At 40.1% G+C, this 15,786-nt stretch overlaps 1 protein-coding gene across 5 annotated transcripts in view; it reads right to left on the bottom strand.

Moving 5' to 3' along the window:
- Positions 1 to 15,786, bottom strand: part of ATP8A2 (ATPase phospholipid transporting 8A2) — a 651,919-nt gene that overhangs the window by 408,314 nt on the left and 227,819 nt on the right. The gene's annotated exons all lie outside the window — the stretch shown is intronic.

The following is a 15,786-nucleotide window of genomic DNA, read 5'->3' as shown; positions in this document are numbered from 1 at the left end:
GTTAAGGCCAAATGAATATGCTCAGTTGGACAAAAATACTTTCCAGTAGGCTTATAATTTAAATTTAAGTAGAAGAACCAGACCGTTCAGCTGGATGAAGGAGACTGTGGCAATTTAATAAGTCAAGAATTTCCCTATTGAAAGCAGAGTAGAGAGCTAATCTCTAAGGAATAACAACCATGTTCCAACTTAGAGAGTAGGCTTATTTTTTATCTGCCAATGAATTATTCTTCTTCAACATGTTCTTAAATCGTACAATTAAGATTGGAAAATTGAAAAGAAAATAATCATTCAAACAGAAGCAGCATCAGCAACAGCTACTATTCATGGTTCACCTCCCGTGGCACATCAAATAGGAAAGGCAGGAGACAGCTATGTAAATAGAAAGTTCAGCAGTGTTAATAGATGCAGCATCTATTAAGGTATCATTTTTGCTATGATAGCCTCAAATTTAGAACATATTAAATACAACCTCATGTGAATATAGATCACCTCCATTCAAGAAGGCATATTTCTCTTGACCTAGGAGCCTTCTAGGAATTTATTCGAACAAAATAAACAGCAGAAAAAGAAATGAGATCTTTTCCTAGACATTAAAAGTTAGAAACAACCTCAATGTCCAAAAGTAAGAAAAGGGTTAAATAAATCACAGAAATATATAAAATGTTATCTACATAGTTCTCTAAAACCAGGCTGTAGCCACATCTTAGTTGATCTGGAGATACAATCTCAGCTACAAGAGAAAAAAACTAGGTTAACAAGAGTATCTATTGTGTGTAGTTGCATTTTTTAAAAAATGGCTACCAATATACACACAGGCATATGTGTATATATACTGCATACACACAAGGTTATTGTATTATTAGTGAATAAAAAGAGCCAAATATATATATAAACTATATCCTTCTACTTATTCCAGTTTTCTGGGTAATGGAAGTCTACCCAGAGAACATTTTTTATTTTTCCTTTTTCTCATTAATATATGTTTTTCACCATTAAATGAATTGGGTAATTTTAAATGGGGGCAAATGAGGTTTAAACCTATTAGATTGCCAGAAAACTTAAATCATCCTCAGAACAAAGGTTGATGGCTATAATCCCATTAATCAAGTGAACTACATCAAAGGTTCTGTCTGAGCCACATCATGGAAGTCATTCCAAATAAAACATGTCCAGGTCTACATAAGTTACCTTATATAGGAAGAACAATGCTTAGAAACTTGACCACAGAAGAAAGTTCACTGATGAAGGAACTTGACAGATGTTAGCCTTTCATATAATAATTTTTCTCTTACAATACCCTGAGACTCCATTGTCACAACAAAGTAGGTTGTTATCTCAGCCTAAGAACCATCATTGCTATTGACATTAAACATTTTTCATGATATACCTTTATGATGCACCATGTAATTACTGATTTTCTTCACTTAGAAAGCCAACAGTGGTAAGTCAAGAGCTGTCAGGCTCCCTGACAGATGAGGCATGCCTGTCTCTCTCTGCGAGTTGGGGCTTTCAAGAGTACCATTAGCACAAAAGATGGACAAGGACTTTTGAGTTCCACCCCTACCAAAAGCTAGATTTCACAAACATGGACTATCTATCAGAAACAGACCCACTGGATGGGAATTATTTGTTAGGTAGCTACAGTAGAATACAGGAATACTAATACTATCCACCTTTGTTTTGTGAAAAGCATAACCAAAAGTAAGATTCTTAGATTATAAAGAGCTTGGTATATTAAGTTGAAAGTTCTGATTGATTCAAGCAATTATTTCAAGACCATTAATAACAAATATCCACCACTTTCAATTAAACAGAGGAAATGTTAAAAGGAGGAATATTCATTTTATTGGATGAATTACTTTAAAAATTATGGTTTACTACACATTTTGGAAGCATAAAGTTACCCATTAATTTGCTCATCATGACAGGGAAATCAATTACCATGCTAACCTAAGATCTACAAGAAGTTTCAGCAAAACTCACTGTAAACGTCCTTTGTTTTCTCCAGTTGTTCTCCACCCAATTCCTTGTACTCACTCCAATCAAGCATTCATCTCCATAATGCCCCAGATAGCTCCTGACAAGGTCACCCATGACCTCCACACTGCTAAATCCAATAATTAGTTATCAGACCTCATTTCCCTGAACTCATTAGCAGCATTTAATACATCAGTTCCTTTCTTCTTCCTCAAAGACTTTTAGTTGGTTTCCAAAATGCCAAACTCTCTTGCTTCTCTACTTACCTCAACATCCATATTTTCTCAAACTCTCTTGCTTCTCTGCTAACCTCAACATCCATATTTTCTCAAACTCTCTTGCTTCTCTGCTTACCTCAATGGCCACATTTTCTTGGTCTCCTTTGCTGCCTCTCCTCTCCCAAACTTTTAAACAATGAATTACCCCACACGCACACCCACCACCAGAGCCGAATTCTTGAGACCACTTTGCTATCTCTTATCAATCCTGGTGACCTGATTCAGAATTGAAAACACTACACAGACTACTCCTAAGTATTTTTCTCCATAATAGACCTTTCCCCTAATTTCCCAGACATACTTATTCAACTACCCGAAGGATATCTAAGAGTTATCTCAACCCTAAAACGCCCAAAAAAGATTCCTTATTCCCCCACCATATCTGCTCCTCCTACGGTCTTCCTCATCTCAGAAATGGCAACCTGGTCCTTCCAATTGCTCAGATCCAAACCCCTGGGGTTTTAATCCTTCTTCTATTCCACATTCAATACATCAGCAAATCCTGTCAGCTTTGCTATCAAAATACTATACGCCCAGAATCTCACCACCTCCCATCACCAATACTGCAACCTCCACTCCAACACTCCCATCATCTTCTGCCTGGATCAGCACCTCCAGCTACTAGGGGGGCTCCTGCCTCCATGCCTTTGCCTCCCTTCAGCTTTAGTCTCTGCTTACTCCAGCAGCCAGATACCCTTTTTATTTATTTATTTATTTTTTTGAGACAGGGTCTCATTTTGTCACCCAGGTTGGACTTACTGCAGCCTCTACCACCTGGGCTCAAGCCATCCTCCCACCTCAGCCTCCCAAGTAGCTGAGACTACAGGCATGCACCATCACACCTGGCTAAAATTTTTTTGTATTTTTTTTTTGTAGATATGGGGTTTCACCACGTTCCCAAGCTGGTCTTGAACTCCTGGGCTCAAGCGACCCCCCCCCCCACTCTGGCCTCCCAAACTGCTGGGATTACAGGCATGAGCCACCGTGCCTGGCCAAGACTCCTTTCAATGGTAGAGTATTAATTACTAAGTCAAAGGGCAGCAAATCTATTACATGAGGGACCTAGAGGAGTCAAATACACAGAGACACAAAGAAAAGCAGATACCCTTTTTAAATTTTATTATTTTGAGATGGAGTCTCGCTCTGTTGCCCTGACTGGAGTGCAGTGGTGCGATCTCGGCTCACTGCAACCTTCACCTCCCATGTTCAAGCGATTCTTTTGCCTCAGTCTCCCAAGTAGCTAGGACTACAGGCTCGCACCCCCATGCCTGGCTAATATTTTTGTATTTTTAGTTGAGACAGGGCTTCACCATATTGGCCAGGCTGGTCTTGAAATCCTGACCTCGTGATCTGCCTGCCTCTGCCTCCCAAAGTGCTGGGATTACAGGTATAAGCCACTGTGCCCGGCCCAGACACCCTTTTAAAAAGTAAATCAGATCATGTCACTCTTCTTAGATTCCACCAGTGACACCCATTTCACTCAGAATGTCCTAACGATGCTCTACAAGGCTACAGGCTGAGTCCACGCTGTGTCTCTGGCTCCCTTTCACTCTCCCCTCCAGCCACACGCTGCTCAAATGCAGTGGGGAGCATCGGCCTTTGCCTCTGCATTTGCTAGACCATCTGCCTGAAGCACAATTCCTCCAGATACAGGGTGATTACATAATTTTACCCTCCAAATCAAGGCACTTTGGGGAGTAAAAAGGGGGAGTCTTAAATCTATGCCAGGAAAACAGGTGCAAACAGACTGCTCCAGGCAAAGTGGGAGGTGCCATCTCCCATCCAGACAGTCCCATGGCTCCCTCCCTGTAAGTCAGCTCCAAAGTCATCTCATTAGAGAGCATTTCCTTAACCACCTGCACAACACAGCAGCTTCTCCCTCCCCACCAGCCGTTTCCTCATCCTGCTGACATTCCGCAATAACACTCACTACAGAACCCCAGGAAAACATGTTTTATAATAGTCTCTGACCTTTAAATGCAAGCGCCTTCAAAGGATTAAAAGAATTATTAATTGAACATGCCTAAAAATAAATTAGAAAAAAACTGTTCAAGCAATATTTCTAGTATACCACAGTCTTACCACCTTCACACACACACAAAATGTTGATAAGCAAGTTTAATTACAAAGTGATCTTACCCAGCAGGCAATAGTAGCAGGAATTTTTTAGCAGATGTTAGGAAAAAAAATAGAAATTTTCTATCAAAAATTTTAGCAATAACCTTGAAGAAAAGAATATTTCATGACCTTACAGAGTTGCTAAGGACATTAAGAGAGATAATTTATATGAAGTTCTAGGCACTCATGAAAAAGCACTCAACAGACCATGAGCTCTTTTTACTGGAGAGGCTGCTTAGTACTCTGGTTAAAATATGTGACCCACATTTTGTGTAATAAAAATCACGTTAACAATACAAGCATTTCTGGCCGGGCGCAGTGGCTCACGCCTGTAATCCTAGCACTTTGGGAGGCTGAGGTGAGTGGATCACTTGAGCTCAGTTCGAGACCAGCCTGGCCAACATGGTGAAACCCTGTCTCTACTAAAAATACAAAAAATAGCCGGGCCTGGTGGCGCGCGCCTGTAGCGCACCTGTAGTTCCACCTGCTTGAGAGGCTGAGGCAGGAGAATCACAGAAACCCGGGAGGCGGAGGCTGTAGTGAGCTGAGATGGCACCAGCATGGGTGACAGAATGAGACTCCATCTCAAAACACAACACAAACAACAAAACAAAACAAAACCAACAATTTAAGTATTTCTAAACATATCTTTCCAAAGTGGTCTCTCTAAACCCAAAAAAGCCTTCATCATATCCCACATGAAAACATCATACTCATCTTAAAGCAACAAATGATGACATTATGCCTGTGCCAATTATACATGTGTAGATAGCTTACCACGAGCCACCTGTCATCAGAGAAAAGATCAAATTGGAAAACTGGACTTTTGTAAAAGAAATGTTGAAAGTAGTTAACTACGACTTACTATGAACATTTACCATGAGGCAAAGACTTTTCTTAGTACAGAGAGCAGGAGTTTCGCCCTGTCAGTGCCCCAGATGTTCTCTTCACCCTTATGCCATCCTTCATCACCTTTAACCTGGACAACTGTTCTTTGTCATGAGAGTAACAACAGAAACAAAACAGTCAACTTCTGTGTGCTCCATGAGACGTTCATGGTCACTCTACCCGTCACTGCAAAGTACTGTAAAGGATCGATTGAATGTTAAAGGTCTGACTTTTATGGAACTGACCCCATCCACATGATCTTGTAGTATCCCATGTCCTCCTGATGCCTACTTCCTGCCTACAGGGGAGCTGGTGCTAGATATTATTTGCTGGCTTCAGTATTTATTTCTGTCTTGTTCCATGTTCTTCCCTGTATTACAGGGACTGGAAGGTAAAGCCATATTTCTTAGACTCCTTTATTACCAAGATGCTGCATGAATTCTATCAACAAGATGCATTTGCTTAAGATTGGGAAGACAGAGAGGAGACAGAGCACGAAGAGACCACATTCTACCATCTCAACCTGACTTCATAGGCGTGAGGATGCCGGGACGTCGGCGGTGGCTCCCTGAGGTCTCCTGGGTAGCAGCGATAGGGCTCTGACTCCGGGAACCAAGCTGCAGGGGCATGGACCTGAAGCCTCTCTAGGGCTCGCTGACTTCTGCTCCTTCCACTTTCCCAACAATTTCACAAGCACCTAATTTCCCGTTTTAAGTCTTTACACTTGAAATTAGTTTCTGTGCCAGCTGTTAACATCTCTCAGTGTCCAGCCTCCCTTCTGTGCTCAGTCTGTGCTACTGGAGCGGGAACTCTATCAACCGTACTCCTTACTCGCAGGTGGCTCTAGGCCCCGCCAGCAGGAGAGGGACAGAGAGGGAACGAGAGACTCCAGGTCTGGAGACAAGAAAGAAACGTGCTCCTTCTTGTTTGCCTCTTGTCTGCTCGCAATTCCCTTGACAATCACTTCTTCGACCTAGCCTTGGGGATGTCTGTGTTCAATGAAACTTTATTTGCAGGAAGAGATGTAGGATCAGATTTCTCCTGAGGGTTGTACTTTGACAATCCCTGCCCTAGAGTTTTCTTTCTGCACTCTTAGTTACCTAGTTAGCAAACTCTATACTTAACAATTCTTAACATTGAAACCACTCTGTTCAGATACCAGATGTGGTTTTTAATCTCCTGAGCAGAACTTGACGGTCACCATTTCCTGCATGGAACTCCAACTGTTCCTATAGTTGGTAGCAGAAGTGGTTCTAAGAAATATTCCAAAGATGAAAAACTGGCATTAATTATTTCTTTTGCTTGGGTTTGAAGGTACTGATGACCTAATCATCAGTGGAAAAAAAGGTATTAGCTGTCCATGGCAAGTAGGACCGAAATAGCTACTGAAATGATCATGTATGACCTGCTTCCTTTGCCATTGCAGTCATCGTCCTGCCTCTTCCCTGGAATCCAGAGCTGAAACAGATGCACTATTCTGGTATTCTTCTCTCCTGATCCAGCTAAGTTTCCCTGGAGTTCTCAAAATCAGAGATAACTGGCCACACTCTAGGAGCAGCAAATTATTACAAAAGAAAAATCCAAGTGATACAGGTCTTTAAACTGGAAATTAATATTTATCAAAGACAGAGGCAGAGTGATTACTCACATTTTGCCTCTAGGCGTGATAAGGTAACTAGTATAAGAGACTTATAAGCAGCCAGAAAACTGGGAGACAGTGTATGAAACACACTGTTTTCAGACACCGAATAATAGGCAACACAGGAGGACAATCCTCAGGAGAACAGAAGTTCATGAGGTGAGCCAATGGCAGCTGAAGCTTTCTGACCAGAGGTACTTTCCAAACTGTGATTCAGGGAAGAGGAACCCAGAGGATGATGTTCTCACTGCTATGAGGAGACAGAGAATGCTAGAGAATGCCGGGTGGCTAGGGAGAGAAGTGCATAAGGGAGAGAAGGAACCGCACAGAGAAAGAGCTCAAGCATCTGTAAGAGTTCCCTTGGGTCTTCAAGCAAACAGGAATTTATGCACGTGTATGGGGACATGACATGAGATTTGGGGAAAAGAAAACCCTAAAACAGATACATATAGTTTTTCATATATATATGAAAAAAGAATAACTATCAGTGCTGTTTAAAAAAAAAAAATTCCCAGGGCTCACGCACAATTGGCAGATACTTAAGTTCCAACCATGCACGGTAGAAAAACCGTAGTGAACACCTAGGGTCTCAGGCAGCAGCACCAACGAGTTGTAACTTGGCAGGAAAGCTGTAGTAGTTCTAGAGTAAAGGCTACTATAAACTCACAAGTAACTGCCTGCCAAAACACAATACTCTTTAAAAGAAAACAATCTAGACACTGGATCACAAAATATTAACGATAACCGTCATACAAAAAAAGATTACTAGACAGGCAAAATAACAGAAAAATGTGACATATAACAAACAGAAGAAGTTAGCAAATAGAAGCAGACCCATAAATGACAAAGTAGTGGAATTAGCAGAGGAAGAATTTAAATGAGGTATCTTAACAATATTGAAGGATTAAAAGGAATGTATAAAGAGAAATGGAAGAATCAAAAGGAACCGTTACAACCAGAAAAAGCAAATTTGACATGCACAAGTCCTGTACAGTGAAAACTACAAAATACTGCTGAGAGTAATTTTAAAAGACCTAAGTAAATGAGAGATATCCCACGTTCATAGAATGCAAATATTAATCCCATTTAAAGTGTCAAATTGCATGAAATCCATACATAAATTTGGGGGAAATCTCCATAAAAATCCCAACAGGCTTCCTGGAGAAATTTACAGCCTGATTCTAAAATGTATACAGAAATGCAAAGGTCCTGAAATGACCAAAACAGTCTTTTAAAAAAATCAAGTTGGACGATCTCAAGACTCGTTATAAAGTTTTCATATTGAAGACAATGTAGAATTGGGCACTAAGAGGGATACATACACAAATGGAATAAATTAGAGGGTCAAGGAAAAGAGTCACATATATGCTCAATCAGTTTCTAACAAAAGCACAGGTATTTCAATGAGGAAATAATAGCATTTTTCACAAATGATGCTGTAAACACTAGGTAACTATATGGGATATAAACTGGACCTCAATCCTCACCTCATACCATGCACAAGAATGGATCCCAGACTTAAACTCACAAGCTAAAACTATAAAACTCCTGGAAGAAAACACAGGAGGCACTCTTCCCAGTCCTAGAGTAAGTACATATTTCTCAGAGAGCACCAAAGCTCTAATCATAGCAAAAGAAAAAGAAAACGAGAAAGAAATTTGGACTTCAACAGCAACAGCAACAACAACAACAAAAAAAAAACTTCTCGCTCTTCAACAGGTGTTTATACTACTTTTCTATTGTTATAAAACATATTAACAGAAATTTAGCAATGTAGAATACCACACACATTTATCATCTCAGTTTCTCATAAGAAATCCATGCACAGCCTAGCTAAATCTGCTGCTCAGGACCTCATGAGGCTGTAATCAAGGTGTTGGCTAAGCTGGGGTCTCACTTGAAGGCCTGACTGGAGAAGTACCTGTTTCCAGCCTTCCTCAGGTTGTTGGCAGGATTCATCTCTTTGTGACTGTCGGACTAAGGTCTCCATTTTCCTGCTGGCTGTAGACTTGGCCACTCTCGGCTGGTAGAGGCTGTCTGCAATTTCTTGCCACATGACCCTCCCAACAGGCCTTCTCACAACATAGCAACTTCCTTATTAAAGCCATCAATGGAGACAAGTCTCTCAGTCCAGTCTGCTAAGATAAACTCTTATATCATGCAAGGGAGTGACATTCCATTACCTTTGCCATATTTTACTTGTTAAAATTAAGTCACAGGTTCCACACACACTCAAGGGGAGGGAACTAGGCAAAGGTGTAGACAGCAGGAGGCAGGAATTATTGGAGGCCACCCTCGGGTGTATTTTCCCTAACACTGGTAAGAAAATGGATAGGCAAGACAAAGATTGGGAAAAAAAAAAAATATTTGCAACAGACATCTATGAAATAGGGTTTATATCCAAATTACATATCTAGAAAACTGTTAGAATTCAGTAATTGTAAAAAGCATAAAACATGTTTTTTAAAATGGGCAAAAGTTTGACAGAGACTTCAACAAAGGAAGTTTTTTAAATGCCCAATAAGCACAAGAAAATCAGCAGGATTAGTCATCAGGGAAATGTAACTTAAAGTCACAATGAGATATTATCAGTAACACATATCCACTAGAACGGCTAAAATTAAAACGACTGACAATACCAAATAGTGGTGAAGATATGCAAAAATGAGAACTCGCAGGTAATACTAGCAGGAGTGTAAAATGGAAATTGTGTGGCAATTTCTTATAAAGCTAAACATACATCTTCCCTCTAAGAATGTTACTCCTAGGTATACCCAGGAGAAACAAAAACAGATGTTCACTAAAACTTATACAGAAAAAAACGCCTCACAGCAGCTTTATTCATAATAACCTCAAACTGGAAATAATGAAAATGTCCTGTAACAGGTGAATGAATAAACAAATTGTGAAATATCCATAAAATGAAATACCCAGCAAGCAAAGGAATGAACGGATGATACAGCAACATGGATGAATATCAAAATAATTGTGTTGAAGCCAGACAAAAAGAGTCTTCCTATGAAATTCTAAGCCAGCACAATTAATCCATTGTGTTAGAAAGAAGGTCCATGGTTGCCTGGGGAAATGGAGGGTTGGAACTTTCTGAGATCCTGTAAATGTTCAATATTTTAAATGGAGTGGTGATTACATGCATATACACATTTGTCAAAACATATCACCATGTACACTTAAAATGGGTACATTTAATTGTGTGTATGTAAATTATATCTCTATAGAGCTGATTTAAAATCACTACCTGTGACCAATTTGTAACAACTGCCTATTAAAGCCAAGTCTGTGGCAGATCAAGCAGCTATTGAAATATACCATTAGGGCAGAAAGAATACAAGATTAAGGATAGGTCAGCCATCTCTCACTGCACTGGGAAGCTTAAAGAACAAAAATTGCAAAATCAGAGGCCAAGACAAAGTCAGAAGACAAGACAGTCCCTATGACAGACTAAGAGAACCTCTTCTCTCGTAGCAGCCCGACATACGCGGCCTAAAAAGTTAATTCTGTGGGTTGTAGAATTCAATGAATGTTGTAGTCATAGACTAACCAGGTTTCTTCCATGAAAGTGAGGGCAGTGATGGGAAAGAGTGGGACCTTAAGAATCTGAATGAGGACATACGTATTGGTTTGAATGAATCCAAATCCCTTGACCTTCAAAATCCCATTCTCTCTCCTTGGCCAACAGCATCAGACCTTCCTCCTTTCTCTCTGAGGACAGCCCTGCACTGTGTCATGCTGGGGGAGCATGTATTGACCCTGCTTTTAATATTATGTTCTCTACGATTAGTAGGGTGAGGATAAACAAAGAGACTACCCCACACAAGAGTTCAAACTATATAACCTTTTCTCAAAAATATTCCAGAGGGAATCTGCAGATTCTATTTCCCGAAGTCATCCAGGGGCCCAATCTAGGGAAGCAACTCTGATTTTGCCAATAAATAGCCCCCAAAGTAGCTCCAGCCTTATACCATTTTCAGCCAGCAAAATGGGAAGAGCTGAGGAACCAGGGCAAGAGATTTCCTTCTCGATGGGTAATGCATAAGGGTCGCACCTCACTTCTGCTCACATTCCACCAGTGATAATTTAATCTCATGGCCACACCCATCCACAGGGATGTGGGAAAATGTAGTCTCTGCCACAGGCGTCATTAATGAATTTTATCTGATTCCATTTTCATTGCTCAGTAGCCATTCCACCAGTGACTGTACATCCTTTTGTGTTAAAGAATGAATGCTTACTCTGAGCAAACACATCTTTGCCAGTACATCTTTCATTTGATGGCTTCTCAACAATAACCTTTGGTTTTATTCCATAAGCTGAAACACATTAGAAACTACACTTTTATCCAAATATGTAGTAAATCTCTTATGTTTCACAATTTGTTCAATTGCTTGTTTCTTAGAAACCCTGGCAAGTGCCATTAATTCATTCATTTTCACGGCTGAGATATACATATATATATAGTATATATGTGTGTATATATGTGTGTGTGTATCTATGTGTGTGTGTATATATATATCACAGTTTCTTTACTCATCTGATGGGCATTTGTGTTGGTTCCATGGTTTTGCAACTGTGAATTGTGCTGCTATAAACAGGTGTGTGCATTTTTTGTATAACGACTTCTTTTCCTCTGGGTAGATACCCAGTACTGGGATTCCTGGATCAAATGGTAGTTTTACTTTTAGTTCTTTAAGAACCCTCCACACTGTTTTCCATAGTGGTTTACTAGTTTACATTCCCACAGTGACCTGGATGAGATTGGAGACTATTATTCCAAGAGAGGTAACTCAGGAACAGAAAACCAAACATCGTATGCGCTCACTCAAAAGTGGGAGCTAAGCTATGAGGATGTAAAGGCATAAGAATGACACAATGGACTTTGGGGACTTGTGGGAAAGGGTGGGAAGGGGGTGATGGATAAAAGACAACAAATTGTGTGCAGTGTACACTGCTCAGGTGATGGGTGCACCAAAATCTCACAAATCACCACTAAAGAACTTATGTAACCAAATACTACCTGTTCTCCAATAACCTATAGAAATAAAAAATTTTTAAAAATACATATACACACACACAAACACACAGAAACACTGGCAAGGTTTTGTATAGGTCTTCCGCCTATATCCAATTTAATTATTGCTGCACTGTGTTCTCTATATTATTGCAGCAGGAAAACCAAATGCTCTCCAAGGGGCTCAGCACTTTTTGTCCTTTACTAATATCAGAAACATTTATCATTCACTAATTTGCAGGAGATTTTGTGAAATTTTAGAGTAAATGATTAGATTACTGCATTCTTCAAAAAATAAATTGCTGGTAAAATTGTAGATTTTTATTCTCTTACTCAAGATTCTTAGTTTTTAAAATCTCATTAATTCCTACAATTTCATGTTACCACACCTAATATTTCAAGATACCATGTACACTTAGGACAAAAGTTCATGGTTCATGATAATAATCTTGTGAATAATTTTGAAATTTGCTTAATCTGTCAGATCAGATCACTGTTTTAACTATCAAGTAGCTGAGAAAAGCTGGAACTGGCACACACATTGAGCAAAGCCAAATCATTGCAGCTTCTGCTTACAATGTTATCCTCAATTCACTGTTTTTTAAAAAAAACAGGAATTCTATTAAGTCAGCATCTGTGAGAGTCATTTTAATGAAAACTAACTCTAGTCCACAAGTCCATTTAACTAGTACACATGAATGGCAATATTTCACAATTGGCTAAAAGCAAACAAAAGAGTGGGAGTTCCAGTAGCAACCTTTCTCACTTAAAATGCCATGCCTCCCCCCTCCTACCCATTCCTCTCAGACTGATTTCTGGTCAGTGCGCCAGGAAAAAAAATTGGGGATGCCAGTGGCAATCCTTATGTATTATCAGTAAAGCTAATCTCAATACTTTTTAACGGAAAAAATAGGAAATCACAACTTTTTTCCTGCATTTTAATATATCATCTAGTGTCCCCCTGGGGTGACCACCATCACTCTGCCTTGTTCAAAGACCACTGATCTCATCTATATTATGGAGCTTAGATGTTATTTTAGCAGCATATGAAAAACTCAAAACACAGAGATAAATCCTAATTGTTTACAGTATCTGGAGTCCGAACCCGGCCATACTTACTGGTCTGGTGAAAGTGACGGGGGCCAGGTCTGGAGGTTTGAGGTTAGCCCCTTCTCCCCTCACACTTATATGAGAGATGAAATAAAGAGAAGCCAGGCCAAATGCTTCTGTTGGGCCTTTTTCTGTGTCCCTGTCTCGTCTACATCATCATTGGAGCCCTGAGACTTAAAAACTCAACCTGGGAGTTCCAAAGCTCTATTGTATAATTTATTGCCCTAGAATCCTGCTTGCATCCCTCACCACCACCAAATACAACTTTAATGAGAATAGGAATGGGTTTAACCCAACTAAAGCATGAGAGGGAGGAGAAAGCAAGGTAGGAGGAAAATCTTCCTCAGTAGACGCTAGTCAGAAATATGAAGTGCCCTTTTGAATGATGAACAAAAACAGTATATAGAAAGTGCACCTCTGCTCAGTAGATACTGAATACATTACAGTCATTATACTAAAAGATGAAGTTCAAAATTGGTTAAGGAAGAATCATTCTTAGGAGGTTAAACTAAGGCAAGTCTGCTACACACCCATACACAACCTTCTTAGTTTGGCATCACAAACCACTCTTTCGTCTAGGTAAACCAGAAGTCTCAATGTGTATGGAGAGTCCGTCTCTTGGAGTCCAGAGAACGTCTGTTATAAGGGGAAAACAGAGGCTCATTTCTGAGTTACCTCCAGAAAAAGGAAGCTTTTTTCGAGATTATAGATACCTTTGAACCAGAAAATCATCAGAAAAAAAGGAAGCCTCAAGTACAGACACTGTGGCTGTGTTCATAAGGCACGTGCACACATCCAGGGGTTCTGGGAGTCTTCCTGCAGGAGCACTCTACTCTCCCGTCCACCGATGCGCTGTCTTGGCTTACTCATTTTCTATTTCTTAGTCACATCAACGTGTGCTCAGCCCCTCATTGCTACTGTAGCCACTATCTCATCAGCATGACTTTTAAATAGAAGTTCTTATGGATGACTAGAAAATTATCTTAAGCTCGTTCTTTCACTCCAACATTTACTGAGTGCATAATATTTACAAAGCAAGGTCTTGAAGGTGGAGATGCCCGGCTTTTTTTTTTTAAATCAGGTTTTCAACCATGACCTTACAGTCTAAGGGACTAAAGAGAGGTAGAAAAAAATATAAGTTATTTCATAACACCAAAAATAAAACCTGATTTAAAAATGGGCAAAGGATTGAATAGACATTTCACCATAGAAGATATACAAATGACCAAAAGGCACAGGTAAAGATGTCCATTGTCACTAATCAGGGAAATGCAAATCAAAACTCCAATGAGATACTACTCTCAAACCCATTAGCGTGGCTACTATTAAAAACCCAAAGTGTTGGCAAGAATGTGGAAAAATCACAAACCATATAAAATGATGCAGCTGCTGTAAAAAAGACAGTATGGCAGTTCCTCAAAAAGTGAAATGTAAAATTCCCATATGATCCAGCAATTCCACTTCTGAGTATATGTCCCCCAAAATTAGAAGCAGGATCTCAAAAAGACATTTGTATATCCACATTTATAGCAGCACTATTCACAATAGTCAAAAGTTGGATTGAGACCATCCTGGCCAACATGGTGAAACTCCATCTCTACTATAAGTACAAAAATTAGCCGGGCATGATGGTGCGTGTCTGTAATCCCAGCTACTTAGGAGGCTGAGGCAGGAGAATTGCCTGAACCAGGGAGTCGGAGGTTGCAAGTGAACTGAGATGGCACCACAGCACTCCAGCCTGGCAACAGAGCGAGACTTCGTCTCAAAAAAAAAAAAAATGTTGAAAGCTCCTCAACTGTCCACTGATGGATTAATGGATCAACAAAATGTGGTATAGGCATGCAATATTATTCAGCCTTAAAAGGAGGGAAATTCTGACCCATGGTACAACATGCATGAACCTTGAAGACATTATGCTACATGAAATGAGCTAGTCATAAAAATCACAAATACTGTATGATTGAACTTATACGAGGTACTTAGACTTGTGAAATTCACAGAGACACAAAGTAGAATGTCTGCGAGAGGAGGAGGTAGGTGTGGGAATGGGGAGTAGTTGTTTAAAGGGGCACAGAATTTTAGTTTGAGAAGATGAAAAGCGTTCTGTGGATGGATGGTGGTGATGGTTACACAACAATATGAATATACTTAATGCCACTGAACTGTACAATTAAATGATGTATTTCACAATAATTAACACACACACACACACAAGTAGCATTTCCAATGATGAGACGTTCCATGGAGAAAAACAAAGACATGTGTGAGAGGGAGTGCTGGGAAGACTGAAACACTTGGGTAGAGGACAGGTTTCCTCAGAGCATGTGAGAATTAGACTCCAGGAGATGAGGTATGAGCTGGGACTCTGGGCTTGCTGCAGGCAGCAACATGAACAAGGATAGGAGGTGTACCAAGATGAATTCTGAAGCACCCACGCCAGAGGGTGGCCTCCTCGCCAATGGTGCCTTGGAAACACACAGAACTATGGACTCTCTCCTGCCTCCTGCCCTTGGTCTCATGAAGGGGTAGAGAGTATCCTGGTGTTCATGGTAGGAATTATGGCCTTCTCAATTTGCAAGTATAGAAACCTCTGTACTTTATTGCCTCCCTTTAAAAGTGTAATTAGCCATGCCACCTGCCCCTGGCATTGGCTAAATATAAGTATTAAATATACTGCCTCGAAGGGTGCTATGGGTGCCTGCCAGTAACAAAGCCCTTGTTAAAAGTTCTGACAAATGGAATCTCAT

This window comes from Macaca fascicularis, chromosome 17 (assembly GCF_037993035.2).
Source record: "Macaca fascicularis isolate 582-1 chromosome 17, T2T-MFA8v1.1".
Taxonomy (NCBI): Eukaryota; Metazoa; Chordata; class Mammalia; order Primates; family Cercopithecidae; genus Macaca; species Macaca fascicularis.
Note: the sequence above shows the minus strand (reverse complement) of the source record. Positions and strands in the feature narration are given on the sequence as shown.